The sequence below is a fragment of the Malurus melanocephalus genome, unplaced genomic scaffold (genome assembly GCF_030028575.1).
Source record: "Malurus melanocephalus ecotype Western Australia unplaced genomic scaffold, MMel_1.1 scaffold_175, whole genome shotgun sequence".
In the NCBI taxonomy this organism is placed as follows: domain Eukaryota; kingdom Metazoa; phylum Chordata; class Aves; order Passeriformes; family Maluridae; genus Malurus; species Malurus melanocephalus.
In genome coordinates, this window is record NW_026623407.1 from 999,786 (window position 1) to 1,017,999 (window position 18,214).

At 40.0% G+C, this 18,214-nt stretch overlaps 1 protein-coding gene across 16 annotated transcripts in view; it reads left to right on the forward strand.

The window, feature by feature from the left end:
• The window catches only part of LOC130577361 (neurexin-1-beta), a 647,097-nt gene that overhangs the window by 476,794 nt on the left and 152,089 nt on the right, over positions 1 to 18,214 (forward strand). The gene's annotated exons all lie outside the window — the stretch shown is intronic.

Sequence of the window (18,214 nt, forward strand, 5' to 3'; positions counted from 1 at the left end):
TTGAAGCAGGCTTCACCCCACTTAAGAAAAAGGCACAAGTGAGTGTCCAATAATCCATCCCACTGAATTAATAATATTGGTTAATAATAATATAATAAATCTTTCCTGAAATCCTTTCTCTGCCTCGGAGTTGGGCACTTTCCAAGTGCTCTGCAGTTGTTTTTTGCAGCTCTGCAGTGAGGTGGGGTTATTGGCCCTGCTGCCCGCTGTGAATGCGTGCCATGAAATTGAGTGTAGGCACACACACGTTGGCTCCCTCAAAACCCAAAAACACCTTTGCCCAGAGCTCCAGCCCCTTGGAAGGCTGGGACAGGGAGTGGGATCTCGCTGCTCCCAGAGCCAGCCTGGGGAGGAGCAGACTGAGCAGGCTGCACTGCTGCCAATCCAAGCTGCTCCTGGCTCTGGTACAGCCGTGTGGGATGCCTGTCTAAAGTCATTGCTTTGGAAGGTGCTTTGTATACAGCTCTAAGTTATGCAGCGTTGTGAAACATATCAAATCCCTTCTGTCAGTTTATCAGCAGGGATACATCATCAGGTGTGCTGCTGGATTCACTCCAGTGAGCAGCACGTGGCTGCTGGACTCAGCAGAGGTTGCCACGTGAGTGCAGTGCCTTCTTTCCCTATGGCCTCAGAGCTGTGCCCCTTATGCCCCTTCAGAGCTATGCATAACCCTAAAAATGATCTTTGGAGCCTCGGTTTGTCTGTCAATRTTATGTGCTTTGTCTGTCTTGCACAGGGGCTTGCTGTGGTTGTTTTCATCCCATAAACTTGCTCTGTGGATGTWTCCTAATGGTTCRTGAATGGCGTATGGAATCTCTGAYAGAAATCCATGTGGRTCTTTRCACAAACAGATCACACAGCATCATCTGGCAGACAGTTATAGTGYRTCAGCTTTCCTTTTACACTGAAGACRTTGACATTTGGAGGGTTMATTTGCTTTTTGTCCACATGAAAAGCTTTATAGAAAATGGTTAAAAACATGGTTGCATCTGTCCTTGCTTTGGGATCTGGTAGAGTGTTCCCATTGCCTTCCCTTTTCCATGTTTTCATGGTCTCTGGTAGCTGGACACAGCTAGGAGTTGTCAGCCAGGTGAGCAGCTGGATGATATGGCAGCTGGCTCTGTGTGCTCGCTCTTCCAGGGCTTACCCATTGTGCATGTCACACTCACATCTTATCCAATCTTTATCATCCCATCCTTCCACCAGATCTCATGTGACAGTTTTCTTCCCTAGAGTGTGCCCTAAACACAGATGTAAATGCCAGAGGAGATGGGAAGGAAGAGGAAAACATCCCTAGTGCAAGGAAAAGTAGGCCAGGTATTTTCTGGGTTTTATGCCAGGTCTCTAATGTCCAGGGAATCCATTCTGTATTCGCTGGCAGCGCAGGGTTTTGCTGATTGCATGTTGTGTTGTCATTTTCACTAGCCAGGAATGATGCCCAATATTTAAAAAAAGTACCAGAACAGAGCTGTTGGCCTGGCACTGCCCTATGCAAGTGGCTCTGCCAGGTGCAGAGCTATAGAATTACAGGATGGTTTGGTTTGGAAGGGACCTTAGAGATCAAATAGTTCCAACTGCATCAGCCAATCACGCCAGGACTCTGGGATGTATCTTGTGGGGTCCTTAGGCTCATATATAGAACTTATAGAGAGTTCAGTCCTCTGTGTACTCTTTGCTCTAAATATTTCTTGTGCACTTACTACAAGATTGTACCAATCCCCCTAATGGGACAATTAATAAGTTAAGGGAATATCTGTTATCTGTGAGACAAAGCCTTGACTTCCCAGTGTTTCTAGACAGCAGAGGTGCCTGCAGCAGTAGTGGGAGTAGAAGGTGGAAGTTGACTTCCACTCTACCAAGGAGCTGTGAACTGGAGAAGTCAGCAGGAGATGGTGAATAATCCATTTAAGCCCTTGTAATAATAATAACAATAATGATAATAATGAGCTAGTTGGTCTGTGTGCATGCACACTTCCTCTCTGAGGTGTTACAGAGCTCTCAGTCCTGCTCCAAAGTGGGCAGGGCTGTACTCTCCATCATCTTCATGCCCTGCAGTGTCATGATCCTGTGGGATTTTGGCCCCATTGCTACATCCCCAAGGAGCTGAGCAGCTGCTTCAGGGGGAACTGCAAAACTGGCAATAACTTATTTTGATCAAAAAATGATCACAAGTTTGGGATCTGGCTACAATTTCAGTCATGGAGCAGAAACAGGGATAACGCACTGAGCTGATTCCTGCTCTGGGACACAGTTAATTTAAAAAAAACCTGTCTGCTTTCTCACATTTGATGTTTGTCAACTTGAATTTTATTCCTCTGAACTGGAATGCACTCTAAGATGAAGCTGAGAATACATGAAAAACAGATATTTAAGGTTAGTCCGAGACAAAATACCCGTGAGTCTGCATTGTGATGTCCAGGTTTTGCTGTTGGCAGGATCACAAGAATGGAAAATATCATTAATAAATGTGCTGAGCAAACTGGAAAAAGTTGCAATTTTAGCTCCTTATCAGAATTTTACAGCTTTTCCCCTTTTTCAGAAGAACCTAATTATCTGTTTCTTATGTAAACATTTCTTTATGAACCTAAGGCACTATCTCAGTRTTTCTTTGTTGAGGGATGAAGTCTAGAGTTACCTTGTGACAGATTCATAAAAGGGAAGTCTGAGTGAGGAGGGGGAAAATATTGTGGTTACTCATATGTTCCTAATTAATTTCCTCACTATCATTTTTATAATGAAGACCATGAAAAAAATATGTGCATATCTTACCCTTGATCTTAAAAAAAAAAAATAAAAAAGGGAAGCTGGCAGAGAGTTTTCAACACATTCAGGCTACAATGGAAGAGGCTGGAAAGGACTAATGTAGCTTAAAAAGCAGTCTTATTTCTTCAGACCAAATGGAAAATTTGGGGAAGCTTGTGTGTGGTGTGGAAAAAGCTGGAAGGAGAGTGGAAAGCTGAAATGAAAATTATAATGTGAAAATATATTTATTTTAATTTCTGTTTTTTGGAAGAAAAAATTTAAATAAGGATAAGCGACAAGGTGAGCTCATGATTCACTTTGTGGAGGGAAAAACTGTAAATACTCCCAAAATACAGGAAGATAATTCTCTAATTTGATTTCATGGAACCTGTTGGCTGGAAGTAAAAGTGAACCTTTTGTTGCTGCAGACTTGAGTGAGTCCTTAGGAGGGAACTGCAGTATCAACTGTGTTTCAGTTAGCAGCTGCAACTTTTTAAAGAGCTTATTACTTGGAGTATTTCCTGAAGTTCCTGCTTGTGAGGTAATATATAGGATGAGGCATCTACCTTTAAAAAAAAAAAATATGGACGTAGTAGAGGATCTGAAATTGGAACGCATTGGAAAGTATACAAAAAGACTTCAGCTGAAGATAATTATTTGAAAATACTGTAAAAATTAAAATTAGTGCTGTATTCTTTAAATAAAGAATATTTACGGGTTATTGCTTTATATGTAATAATTCAGGGAAACATCTTTTGATGGAGATTGCAAAAATCTAGATAGCATTAGCTATCATTTTGGGGACTGTTTTGGGACGGTTGCAGGGAAAATGGGATCCTGCATCTGCTGGTAGAGATGGAGAAGATGTCTGTCCTGGCTGAGTTACCTTCMTGTGGTGCAGTTGGCTGTACCTCTGCAGAATGAGCAGAAATGAAGGAGTTGGGACATTCCCTGTACAGGATGGGATGGGATGGTGGATAAATCACCTCAATACCTGTGGGACACACCCGTTCTGCAARCACTGAGGAAGTTTGTCAGCTCTAGAGTTCAGTGCAGTAATAAGTTAGGCAAATCACTCCCACTTAGGAAGGAGYTGCTGGGAGCTGATTAATGATCTTCTCCTCTCTGTGCCGCCCTGGAAGGGGGAATGACCTCCAGCAATTAGGATGCACAGCTCCTGCTGGACGTTTCTGCTGGGGATGCTTTTGTTGCAAATCAATAAATCAAAACCCCAGGGACAAGCGATCAAGAGGCKGCTGCTGCTGAAGTGTTATTTATCTTTTCCAGGAAATGAATTCTACCTGCTACCTTTCACAAGAACCACGGCACTTGTTTAACACTTGGTAACTCCTTATGTGCTTTCTCGAGTTGGAACTTTAATTTCTATGCATAGTGGGAAGAATAACAATTATACTTTGTATCTCCTTGAATTAATGAGGGCTCACGATGCAGATTTTGAAAAATGTGAGGCTTACATGCAGCAGACAGATTGCTGTGAGTGTCAGTAAGTGTGTATTTTGAARAACTGTTTAGAACAAACAACTCTTACTTGTGTGTAATCTTTCTTCATATTGACAGGCAAATGTCAAACAGCGGAGAAACCTCAGGAAATTTTCAGGGCTGACATCATCTGTTTCAAATCCTTATACAGCAATGAGGAAAAACAAGCTGATTTTGTTGTATGAAATTTCTGCAGGGGGAAGAAAGGAAATTTGTTGTCTTCTGAGCAGCTCGATAACTTTATTTGTCAGTAAAGAAAAATGCAGAAGGTTAGAAAATGTGATGGGAATTGATCAAGATTCTTGCTGGAGCACAGAGTGTGGAGCATTCCAGTGATGTGTCCTGCACATGTGTTCTCGAACAAAACACAGGGGCTGCATAAATTCTTTGAGAACAGATCACAAAGGGTGTAAGAACTGAAGTTATTAATAARTAATCAGGTATTTGGCTTAACCTGAGTGTAGACTGAATGAATCATTGGTGTGGTGACTTCTTCAGATCTCTATGAACTCACTGACTGCTCTTCTGCATCCAGTAATGGTTGAATGGTGTGGTTTGGTGCTCCAGAAGAGTTAAAATTTCCCTTTCCTTGTCACCATAGGCGTTCTTTCTTGAGCATCTGCCTGCTCTCACTTCATCCAAACATCTTTGCTCACTGTGATAGGCATTGCTGTGGAGTTTGGTGCTGGACACAGGCTGGGTGCCCTGCAAACTCCACCTCCTTGTGATAAGTGGGAGATGATACCAGGTGGTGCTGAGCTGGGGTCTGGATCTGGACCTGCTCCCTGTTGTGGTGGCCCTGCTCCTGGTAGCAGCTCGTTGGGAACAGCAAGTTCCCCCTGGCACTGCAAGAAAAGGGATGGCACGCCTGGTTTTTTATAAAATCACGGCATTTCATAAAACTCCCCTGTCACACTCTGAGGTCTAATAACAGTTCTGGGTGACACACTGCTTTTTCATTAATGTGAAGCTCACCAGTCCTCAAATTAATATCTCAACTGATTTAGRAAGCTGCAATTTGCTGTTTGCTGTGCCTTATTCTAGCAAAGGGGCTGTTGGAGATGGAGAAATCCAGCACATAAATGTAGGGATCTAACACCAGGTGTGCTTCACTCTGGACTGTCTTGCCTGGCCTCCAGCTGCAGCTCCAGAAGGCTGCAGATGTCCCTGGATCCAATGTCAAACCTGCCAGAGCCAGGCAGATGTCTCAAATGCACAATCTGGCTCACTGGTATATATTTAAACTAGTGGGTCCTTATTTAGGTAATAATAATATGTACAACACTTCAAGGGAAAACAAAAATATTAATGCATAGATAGTTTCTCCCTTTCATTGTGGAGCAATAAAAGGACAAGAAATTCATGCAAGGACTTCATTTGCTTTTTTTTTTGGAAACACATTCTCCTATTGAATTAAATGGATAATCCATTAACTCCTATTAAGAAAGAGCAGGAGTTATTTGTAGTTTATTAAGGGAAATAGCTTCTCTTATTTTTCTAGTTCAATAGAARTATTTGGACAACTGTACAGATCTTGATGAGATCAAAACCAGAAATCAGAATGACGACTGACTGAACTTTTGCCCAAGACATTGTAACTTCCAGCCCATGGTAGCCAAGTGAAATAATTTTGATGCAATTAATTACTTTACTGTCATTCTGTGGCAAGCAGCCTCCATTGTTGTTAATATCCATATATTCTGTATTGCATCAGTCTGCATTAATTTTCAGCCTTTTTGCACTTGTGGATGGTGCTCATGACTAATTTATAGATTATGTGGTGCCATATTGACTTAAATAGACTGCATTTTAATGCCATTATGAACATTTTCTAGTAAAATAATTTAATTACATTGAAATTTARTGCTATTACAGTGGATAATTGACTGCAGATCAAAACCATAATATACAAGACCTACCTGGAAGGCGCACAAAATCAATTGGCTCAGCAGTAAAGCAGTTCACTGCACCTCTTTTGAAAAGGTTGCAGCCCAAGGAGCCAAGTTCTGGTCTCTGCTCATCCAGTAATCAGATGYCTTTTAAAAGCACAGCCCACCAGTATTTTAATGCTGCGTCTCTTTGTCACATCTTTTGTRTGACCTCAAGGGAAAAAGGCTTGAGTCCCAGAGGTGAAGAGGCACTGTTGTTGTTGCACAGAAAAAGTTGACAAAAATTATTTGCCAGCATTTGGGAAGGAGTGAGTTCTTATCCCATTAAATTCAGTGGGAAAGCAGGCTCAGAGCCAGAGCTTCCTCCAGGTGCCTTCATGCCAACAGAAAGGCATCCAGATCTCTGGAGTCCTTGTTATGGTTTTCTGTTCCAGCATCAGTTTCTTRTTCAAAARGGKTTTTTTTTTTTGTTGTTATATTTTTAGCTTCCCTTGCATTACACCAAAACAAGTAGTCATGGAGGCTGTGAGATGAATGTTTAACTAAGAAAACAAGTTAAACTTGAACACATTCTCTCTGGTTACTTGGAAATAAAGAGCAAGCCATTTTCTAACCTAAGTGCAAGCATGGTAACCTCAGTTCTGTCTCTTTTAACCTGAGGATGACAGAAGTAAAAATAACTTGATCAGAGCACGAGAGGAGCAGTTTTTATGCCTTTAAAAAAACCACCAACTTAGTCTTGAATAGTGATTGGTAAATTCCTCATATTGGTTTTCCTGTCAGTCTTACACATTTGAGGGGATAGTTTTGCTTGACCCCTCCAAAGTATGTGTCCCTGATAAAGTGTGTCAGGTTTTGTTTCTCTTGATGGTAAAGTTCTACAAGATTGCATGTGTTTCCTGATGAGGTGATATTCCTATAATCTCAGCTGCYGAACATTTTGGCTTTCCAAATTGAAAATTATACTCTGAAATACATTAACTCCTGCTCTGATTTTCCTGACTTTGGGCATTTGTGTAGTTCTATAAAAGTATGCAAGTCTGGTATAATAAAAACCTTAGGGCTAACATCTGTAAAAAGGGGGGATAGGTTGCATTCCTTTTTGTTGCTTCCATTGATTGTTTTTCATATTTAGCCTTGATTGGTTCTGCTGTAATTTCTTCACTGAACTCTGCTGTCTTTGTGTGAAGAATAGTTTTGGTARCTCTCTTAACTTTTTTAATTTCTTSATTCAGTTATTTGYTCCCAGGGTTTTTAMGGCAGGACATGCACAAAACAGATTGSTCTCCCATTTGATCTCTCCTGAAATATGCTTAGGGTGTAAAGTGAAAGACTATTTCAGCTAGGAAAAGAATGGTTTCTTTTTGATTAGTGTGAAGGGTTTATCTTTATGAATTCTGCTTAAGAAATTATTTMTTTTTAAAAGCTTTTTATCCTTTACCTCTCTGCTATTAGTTCTCTTATGAAAGAATGTAATTCAATTCTCATTACTCCTTAAAACAAAACACTTTATTTTTGAATAAAGATAGTTTTATTTTAGAAGAAAATTCTCCTAAGAGGAACCTCCATGGTRTAGAAAAATTGCTCTTATCTCTGTATCCCAAAACAACCAGTGCAAATACTTTTCTCAGATTCCCCCTGCAGGAGAGCTCCTTCCTACAAGTAACTTGTTGAATTCAGTGAGCCTTCAATGAACCTAATTCAGTGCATATTGGWTAGAAATGTCATCAGTAAGATTTATATGAAGTTTAAAGCATCTAGAATTCCAGGAAAGTACTGRCTCAGAAATCACTACAGGTTTTGACCTGAATGCATCACTCTTGTTAACTTGAATATGTGTTACAGAATCAGTATTCAAGACGTTCACATTCTAAACATTTGCATTTTGGTGAGAATTTTCCTGACAGAGCAAATAATTGACTGGAAAGGACATACTCTTTTGACTGTATCCATTGTTCCTGTAACCCCACCAAACTTGCTGGAAGTCTGAAAGGCAATAAGATGTTAATTAATAATTACATTGGTACAGAAGGGAACTTTATAAGAATTTTAAAAGTTTCATGAGTGGATCAATAATTAATTCTTTTTCTGCGAGGTGAACTGGTGCTAATTGTTACAGTGTTTAGGAATAATAGAAGAAAATACAGGCCACAAAAAGAGTGTGTGTGTGGGGAAAACCTCCATATTTTGTATGACTAAAACAGGGCTTACTGCTTAAGTTAAAAATTAGACATTAAATGCTCTCTGCTTTTATTCTTTACTCAATTTTCTTTGCTGTATTGCCCCCARATAAACTACAGTGAGGATTCTGTGTGCCCTGGAAATCTTACTGTGCAGACAGCAAATCTTTCTAGTCTGGCATCTATTAAAATTAACTTTTCCCTGTAAAACTGGTACCAAAGTACTTGGGAGGAGGCATTGTCTGTTTTCTGCCCTCCCTCAGGAGGTGCTTTTCTCCTGCTGACACAGACTTTGCTGGAGTGGCTGTCAGGTCCTGACTGGGCTCAGCAATTGTCAGAAACATCAGAAAGTTTGTAAGGACTGAGAGGGTGGGTTTGCCACCCCCATTCTGCTGYTTGTAGAGGCTTAAATGGGATAAAGAGGTGCTGCTTTGCTAATGGCTTGCACATTTTGACAGTGCCCCATGCACATCACAGTTGGGCTGAGAAACCTTTTTTTTTTCTTTGACCTCTAAGCTAAAATTTCTCTTTCAATGGAGGAAAGTTATTATTTTAACTAAAGCAAAAGAAGACAAGACAAAAAAAGCAAACAAAAAAACCAAACCATGCTTCATCCCTAGATGCAACATTTTACTTTTCTCTGATCAGCATTGGCAGCTGTTCATTTTCTGCCTGAGTGAATTCAGAAGAAGTCATTTACCTTACAAGTGATGAATGCTGTATGGCACTTGCTTGTCTATCTGAGCAGCATTTACTCTCAGCCTGACAAAACCTTCCCATTTATTTCTGGATCTGCTAGTAATATCTCATTGAACTAATTATTTATCATGTTTCTGAATTGGGTGAGAAAGGCAATCCTCTGATAAAGACAGCAGCTCTGTGCCACATTCAGATGAATTCATGAGGGAAACAGCAGCCCAAGCAATGAGGCTGTTGTTACCAGAGCAGGCAGGTTTCAGATTTGAGCAGCAAGTATTACTAGACAGCAAGTTGTCTTTTCTGAAACAGATTAACTTTTATTGCACCGCAATTTATTCACTTACCATCCTATTTCCATTTTGAATGTACTCCTCAATCCACGAGGAGGCATTTTTTTTGCTGATGTTTTTGCTCTTGGGCTCGACACACGGGAGTTAAACACTGCGACTTTGAGAGAGAAAGATGAGGGTTACTGTTTATGGGAAAGTTAAGGAGAATACTGCTGGAGTTTTTTTTCTGTTTGTTTTCTTTTTGCATTCAAATTTGCAAGACTGAATCGCGCCATTTCAACATCATTTCATTTTGATTGCCATTTTCTCTAGTGCACGTCACACTGTGCCATGGCTGTGAATGTTAGTTACAAAGCAGTAATGAGCAGCCTCTCCAATAAAYGTGCACATAAAAGGATTAAAAATGTGCGTGTTCAGTTTTGTACTTGCTAATACCTGGCTAATCTGTGATAGTTTAGGAGACAAAACATGCAAACACTGACTAACAGATGCAGTCAGTGCTCTGAAGGCAGCGCTGCCACCACTGCAAGGGGGAAAGTTGTGTTTTAATTGCACAGGAGTGTAATGAAAGTGTAAAACATCCTGGGTAAATGTTGTYACCTTCATCATATTCCCAGATGTTAGGTCCTAGTATCTAATGCTGAAGGATTTTAAGCAATGAAAGCAGCCGTTTGTCAAGAAGATGGGCGAAGGAATTACACAGTCGCTACATGAGGAGCAATTTTTAGAACAAATGGTCACAACTTCACCAGTGACAGTAGATGCACATAAAATTTATTTCAGCTGAGAGTGTGTCTCTTTCTTTTCCCCCTCTGTCAGATGGAAAGGGTTTTATTCAGAAAGAATGCATAATGTAGTGTTTGAGTGCAATGCTTTGTAGCTTCTGCAGGAAATTTAGGTTAAAAGCTGAATTTTAGAGAAGTTGGAAGCCCAAATTTTTGATTGTTTGGAACCATAAATCAAATGTGTGTGTGTGTTTGAACCAGCAAGGATGTAATAAAGGATATGACTTGGTTATGCTTCAGAATATATTTCTCTTGGAAAGATGAAGAGCCGATCTGATAGATGGAGGAATTTAACAAAAGGTTCTTGCCAGGTGTTGCTCACTCTGTTTTGAAACATTTGCTCCAGGGAAGTCATGTCCTGTTGGCAAAGTTTGCTGCTTTTAGAATGACTTTTCTGCTTTCTGCTAGAAATCATTAACCTCCAGAAGRAACTATTCCAGCCCTTATTTCCATCCATGTGTGTGTTGCACCAGCAGAATAATACACTTATATAGCACCAGGCTTGCAGGCTTTTGGAATGTTACCTGTAGCACAGTCCTGGGGAGAGAAAACAGGAGCCTTCCTGACATTCCTTCCAGGCACACAAACACAGACTTCAGTTTTGGCTTGGAGATTGCATTGCCTTATTTTAAAATTCCCTCTGAAATTTTAGCTTATTAGCCTTTCCATGTGGGAAAAGCTAGCATATATAGGCCTCTAAAAAATTAAAAAAGAAAAGAAAAGAAAGAAAATATCTCACTTTCATTTAGAGGTGAATAACAGAAGAGCCAGAGTGAGCACAATGGCCAGGGTTCAAAAGCRACGTTAGTTATGAAGATGCAGCTCCTGCATTACCGATTTCTGTGATGCRTGACCCCATTAACAGGGTTAAAAAGAGAAGTAGGATTTCAGTTACTTTTTCAGGATATTTTCTCCCTCTGGGAAGCTCTATTAGATGGCAGAWGTGGGCAAAGCAATGCATTTTGAGGACGTGGGCGTTTGCAGGAGATGCAAACAAGTGAGCTGTGCTATCGATCTTGCTCCTATTATCAGTCTGGTTATTCCCAAAGTAAGAAATGAGTGCTCTCATGAGCAATCTCATGCTTTCAATGATGCTTTCCCAGATATTTAGGTCTCAACTTTATTGGGAAGATTTTGGGGTTGGATGGGGAAACAGCTTTCAGCAAGGAGCAGTGAACATACTAAAGTGTGTCTGCTGGGTGGAAGTCATCTGAACTCAGTGGAGAGGGGGAACAGTCCTATTTTATATTCTGAATATTTCATGTGCTACTTTCTCTTTGGATTTTTTTGTGTGTATCCCAGCTTTCTGCAGGTTTTTTCTTCTTGTTGTTGTTGTATTTCAACTCTTTCAGCACATGGCATGGAGGATACTGGTAGATGGTCCCATATTAAAGTCACCCAAAGTTGTGACTATAATAAGCTCATTATTCTCATTATGCATGCCACTGCCTTTAATTGGGCTTACATCTTTGCTCCAAAGTAATTTGGATTTCTCATAAATTTMTCTTTAGTTTAATGAACTTCAGTTTAGGCTGTTGGTCATATTCCATAATCCTGTTGTCCATTTTAGAGTTCAATCATTGAAAAAKATGTATTTGACAGTATTGATCACTAAAATGATTTTCTTGCAAAAGGCAGCCATTAATTATGCTATTTTTCCTTCTTAGGTTGTTATTAATTCAGAACTCATCCCTTTTCTCCTTTTTCTCTGAATAATCTCTCATGAAAGGTCTTGACCAACATGAAATTTTGAAATAATCAATTCTGAATGTAGCTACAGGCTCCCACTTGTTTATCATTTAAGAACTCTGCGAAAGAACAGATTGCAAACTCTAAACCTTCTTTACAAAGCCTTGGTTTATTCAGTCTGTGCTTTTCAYGTGTTATTCCAGCTTTATCTAACACTTTAGGACTGATCATGCAGGTTGGTGGCTGGGGCTGCCTTGRAGACCTTTTTTGGCTGTACTGGTGTGCTACTATTCCTGGAGTTAAGACAGCTCTGTTCCTTGGCTTGGGAAGTGTTTGAACCCTGAGCCACTCAGTGGTGCAGTGAGAATTAACTTTATTTTTGTTTTGGAAGATGGATCATGTGGGAATAGCTTGCCTTGCTCCTTACCATTAACAGCTTTTTTTTTTTCTTGGCTCTGCTCCTTTTCCTTTCCAGTCTTCAGGCACTCAGCAAACTGTCTGGCCCTGGGCATTTAATTTCTCAAGCTGTTGGGTAGATTTGTGTCTCTGGCATGATGCTGTAATTTCCTTCTAAGTTTGGACAGTCCTGTTATAAATAAAGTCATCTAAATTGTTCAGCTCTTTATCATCTTGATGCCTTTCATTTCTGCCTTTATCCTTTAATAGCCAGCCTACAAAGGACTGATTTTTCCTCTAGGCATTTCTTCTCTCAGCTGACACAGACCCAGACCTGCAGTCCCTGCCCCAGCCTTGAAGCCGAACAATAACTAGTGTTTCCTTGAATAAAACCATGAGACATTATTAACGAAATGAAAAAGGAAATAAAGGATGCGGTAGCATCCTGCTGCTGAGGCAGGGATGGGATCCTGGTGGGGTTTGTCTGCTGTGAACTTGAGCCCACATTATTATCTACAGCTCCTTTAAATAACAGACATCCAAGAATATCATTAATTGGTTGAGAAATCTGGCCCTTCTCATCCWGTCATGCACCAGTAGACGTTTCCTCACCATATCATTGACTTATGCATGAGTTACCCTTGCCATACTTGGGTGCCATGCCAGACTTCCTGGCACAGCTTTTGACACCAGTGGCACCAGTTTTTGGCTAAGTGCTAATAAAGAGCTGGAGTCTGCTTATAACTGGCAAATATGGTTGTTTCTGCTGCCCTCAAAGGCAGCTGATTCTTGCCACGTGATAACTCGAAATGCTCCAATCTGGTGACATCAGAGCCTAAGCCTTTCAGAAGGCCTAGGAAAGCACTTTGATGTGCTGTTCTTTAACACAGGAGAGCAGGAGGGTTGGGAAGTGTCTTACCCTCAGCACAAACAGAAGATGTACAAGAACTCTCAGGAGATGGTAGAATGAATATTGATCTAATGAAAATGGTTTTCCTGTGTGCCAGGTSTCACATCATCCTTCCCCACTTGCCCAGTGTTATTTCTAGCCCACAGCTTTTGTCTGCCCTTTGTTTTCATTCCTGCCTTCCTTAAGGAATATCCATTCATAATCAATTCTGTAATTACTGGGCATGAGTTTGATTTTTAGAGGATTGATTGTAGCCTTCGTAATTCCTCTGCCTTRCTTTGATCCCTCTTGTAGTTTTGGTTATGAGATTAATAAGCAGAAGCTTCCATTGCTGGATTTTTATAGGTATTTATGGCTGCTGTAGCTATTATCTCCTCAGATTTGCTCCTTTTAACCAACCTCCTGAAAGCCTTAAATGTAGAAAATTCAGCCATTTGAAATTCATCACAGCTGCTCAAGCCTGATGATTGTTGTCTATTAGTTCTTCATGCACAATTGCATGCTCACAGCAACTGCAATACCATTCTTCTTTCACATTATCTTCTAAAGACAATGCCACGCTCCCTGCATATCGCACAAGATGTAATTGAGATCAGCTCTCTTCATTTTGTGCTGCAGAATTCTCATGCAGAGTCAATATTTTTCTTTAAGTTGCCTTTGGTATGTTCTTTAAGTACCCGGTTCTGGGAAGGATGACATAAGAGAGGTTTCATAAGGATTATTTATGCCGAGCTGATCTGCCAGCAGTATGTGCAGAAGGCTTCCTGGAAAAGTTGCTGTTTGCCAAGTCAGTGGTGTGTTTCCAGTAAGGTAAGGAATAAAAGTCTCTTCAAACTGTCACTGAATGACAGGCTTTGCCTACTGTGGGCTGCGTGATGAACAGAGGGGAGTTATTTTAGGCTGTGATTTTGAACATTGGCATGGCTGTGTACAAGAAGCTCCATGAGACTAGCAGAGTATTCCTCTCCCATCTGGTATGTTCATGTTTTCATGGTAATAAATAAAAGTGTGCTTTCAAAATGGGAAACCATTTGAATTAAACCATGTCTAAATATTTTCAGACATGAAAATAGAGTTTTCAGACCTGGAATGAAAATTGCATCAAGAAATACTTTTATATTTGAGATAGTGGCTTTGTTTAACTTTGGCTATGAGCTTGATCTTGCCCTGTAACTTAGCAGATCGAAACATGAACTTCCTTTTTTTAAAAAAATTAATTCTTAAGATTTAGTCTTACRCTCAGAATAGGTTCCTATACTGTTTAAATAACTGAAATATTCAAATAATTGGGGGCTTCACCTTGTTAAAAGTTCTGGAAACAGTATCTGAAAGTGACAGAAAAAATAAATGAGGGTCTAAAACCTCTAGTAAGGAAAACCTGTGTGTCTAGCTATGCATTATCAGCTGGGGCCTGTAAATCAGACCATGTCTTGCAAGGATTTGGTTTGGTACGTGCAAGTTATCTGGTAGCTGCTCTGCATTGCCCGGGTCCAGCCTGRGCTTAGAAACACAGCCCTGCCCTAATCAAATCTCTGTTCTTGTGTTGGGCAATTGCAGACAAGGACCAAGGCAAAAGGCTTTGAAGCTGAGGATGTCTGTTTAATTAGCCTAAGATTCATTGCTTTCYCTCTTCTTAATTAAGCCAAGGTAATCATGAAATCTGTTTGACAACTGTACTCTCAAATGTTGCTCATCTATTTGATAAATGGGCAGGTAGAGGATAATTAGTTTCAGTCCTTTTGCTAATTTTCAGAAATGAAAGAGGAAAGATAGAGGTAATTTAGGAAGATGTTTTAGAGTCTCTTTTCTACAAAAGTTGTGGTAGTAAGACCAAAATTGTACAGAATAGAATTTGAAATGTTCAACCAGCTTCCTAGCTAAAGAGAAAATCCCCACAACCTAATAAGATATCTAAATTTCCCGCAGCTTTGCTGTCCTTCAGATATCAGAATATTTTTACAGGCTGAGTGAGAACTTCAGCTCCCCCAGGGTGCTAGCAAAGAGTCATCAAATGAGTTCTGTAGGTGAGCAAACCCACAGATTTCCAATATTTGATTTCTTTTGTTGGCATGAGGATTTTGCCTTAACATGATTATAATCTGTGAATGGTAATATCACTATTATATGTGGTGTTTAATATTTAGATAAATTACTGAAGGAAAGTCAGAGAGACAAACCAAACAATTTCCTTTTAAAATATTACTGGGACATCAGTATTGAGATCCAGCTTGTGCCTCGTTAACAGGAAAAAATTCCCATGGGAGTGTCCCAACAGTCGGGCTCTCTGCAATATTTTTCGTGATGCAAGATGGTGCTAGATCATGAAACACAGAAGTATAAATATACAAAGAGTGCACTGATGCTAKTTTTCATATTCATGTGCATACTTTTGCTACAGTGAAGTAACATTGGACTAAAAGCAGAAATTGACAGTAAAATCCATCTAAATGCTTTCCATGAACACTACAATTTCCTCATGGAAGTCTCTATGAATGGCTCAGGGGTGGTAGGTGGAGAATAACCAGGATGGTTTCAAGACATTGTGACCTTTAATATTTAAGGGAGTAGCAGCAATTTAGGAKACTGTAAAAGATACACAGGATTAGAAAACTTCTAATGTATAAACATATCCATCTGGATTTTGCAGCCCTGTCTGTAGCATGAGCATTAGGTTTGTGCAAGATTAGTGGGCAGAATGTTTCTTATTGTGATTCACTTATAAAAGGTAATAAATACTGTATCAGCTGCCAGAGTCCTGCTTGTTTCTGTATCTGATCTTGCCAAATAAATGTTTTATTAAGAAATAGATTTYGAGAAAAATGACCTTGTTCCTTTTTATTCTGCTGGATTGGCTGTTCACCATTTATTTGCTGTGTGGGTCAGAGAGGGGATGTAGCTGTTAATGGATTCATCCAGACTGGAGTTTCAYAAATCCTTGMTAATTTTGTAGCTGTAAACATCTTRTCCAAGAATACACTTCCTGGGYTAGGAGAAAGGGKCAWTGAACTTTAGGAATTTCAGATTCAGGGAAGAGAGGAAACSATGGGTTGAGTCTGAGACACAKKGGCATAGYYCCTTCAGTTTTGCTCCAGCATTTTTCCAGGTCTGGGTTTTCACTTTCTCCATGCTGGGGATCAGACTGCATTTCTGCCCCCTTTGTAAAGAGGAGTTTCAAGRAGCATCTGCTAAAGGCTGCTCTCCACTTTGCATTGTTCATGGCAATGGAAAGATTCTGGTTTGTTGCTGCTGCTGACCATGATTTGATCCCAGGGAAGTAGATGTTTGCATAAATACTTTCTGAAGACAGTACCATTGACAGACATTTATTAGCATGGGGAAAAAAATCTGTCTAACATGACCTATTTGGAGCAAATTCTTTGGAGTACTTGCTTGTGATGCCCAAATCTATCTACCCAGACTTTGTGCTTTTGTAYCTCTAGTCTTTCCAACTTCAGCTTCTGTGCCATATTTTCAATATATCAGTCACCCTGAAACATCCAAAAATAAATATAAATATAGATTGTCTGRTGGGTCACTTCCAGTATTTCAAAGATTCTCTTCTATCTTGATCTTAGGTATCAAATATCACTAACTGTCTTTGAAGGATTGTACTTTTTTGCTTCCACTTGCGTTTCAAAAACATCCAAGTGACCCTGGAATCCTGCTGGGGGAAAATGGCATTTTCCCAGCAAGCTACDGTGTTCCTGGGGGACCCACATAGGATACATGCTCTTTCATCTCACTCTTAAGAAATTTAGACCTATAATTTATAGAGCTAGTTTGAGGCTTTGTTTTCCATTTTTTTTCCCTTTTCTCTTCTCACAATATATTTCTTGATCTGAGAGAACAGAACGTTGTCTCAAGTATTCCTGCTTCAACAGAGCAAGCCTGTCTTTTCAAGGACAGATCATTAATTCTTGGTGTATCCTGTTAAATTTTGCATGCCGATATTATCGAACTCTCCAACTGAGATGTTTTGGAATCTTTTCCCCAGGYACCTCTGTAGCCCTCAGGAATCCTTTTCTTCCATTTGATTCACGTGTTGTTGCTGGGCTGTGGTTATTTTTCGTTGTGGTGGTCATGGTGGTTTTGTTTTTTCCTCTGTGTGGTGTGTGTTTTGATCAGTGCTGTGTCTCTGGAGAATTGCAGCCCCTGCTCCTCCCCAGGGTCAGCTACCTGGAAATCTTCAGCAAACTCTGAATTCCCAGAGCAGAGTATTTCCTCTGCCTGCTTGGTATTTCACAGCCATAACTCATAACCTTGGGAATGATTTCCTGGATCTGGGTTGTTGCTGATGAGGAAAGCATGAGGCTCTTCAAACCAGATGGTGGTGAGGAGGAGGAGGAGGAGTTGACCACTTATCCTGAGCCCTGAGGTCATGCTGTAGAGTGCCCGGTGTCATCCTTTTAGCAATTACCTGGTAACTTTTGGAAAGAAGCATGCACAATAGAATAATGWGAGATTGAGGCAGCTGTTCCTGGAAAGTGTTGGACCGTCTTCCTCTCATTCTGTTTTATTCTTTCTTCCTTAAGTGCTGAGTTAGGAGAGAGAGGAGTTGTTTAAATGTTTGGTGTGTGCTTTTGTTCACTGTTCTGTTACTGAAATAGGTGATTTGTGCTTTTTGCTGTTTGAATTTCCAGGAAACTGAGCACCTGTGGTTCTTACTGCTTTAAGTTTTGCAGTTGGAAGGGTACAACTTTAAACCTCTGATTGCTTGTCTTCTGCATTTTCCCCCATTGCCTTTATTCTTTATTTATTTTACTTACATTAGTAAAAATCACTGAATATTTTTTAATGAACACTTTATTTTAACATATTTGATGGGGTTTATTATATTTGCTCATAGAAAATTTATTCTTTCTGCAAACAGCTAGTGAAAAATGATAATGCTGTTTCAGTTATTTTATATTATGTTCAGGGATGCTTAGATTTCAGTTTAATCTCTTGCACAAAGGGGAATTTAATCCAGTAAGACATAGAAGACAAACTAAGTTAAGTGTTGCTTTACTCTGAGTAGCCTGAACGTGTGCTCGATGCATCTTTTCTTGTTTCTGCAAGAGGTCAGTGCTGGGAGTATTTGCTCATTTCTGATGTTAACTCAGCCCTGCCATGGATCTTGGAAATTGCTGCTTCT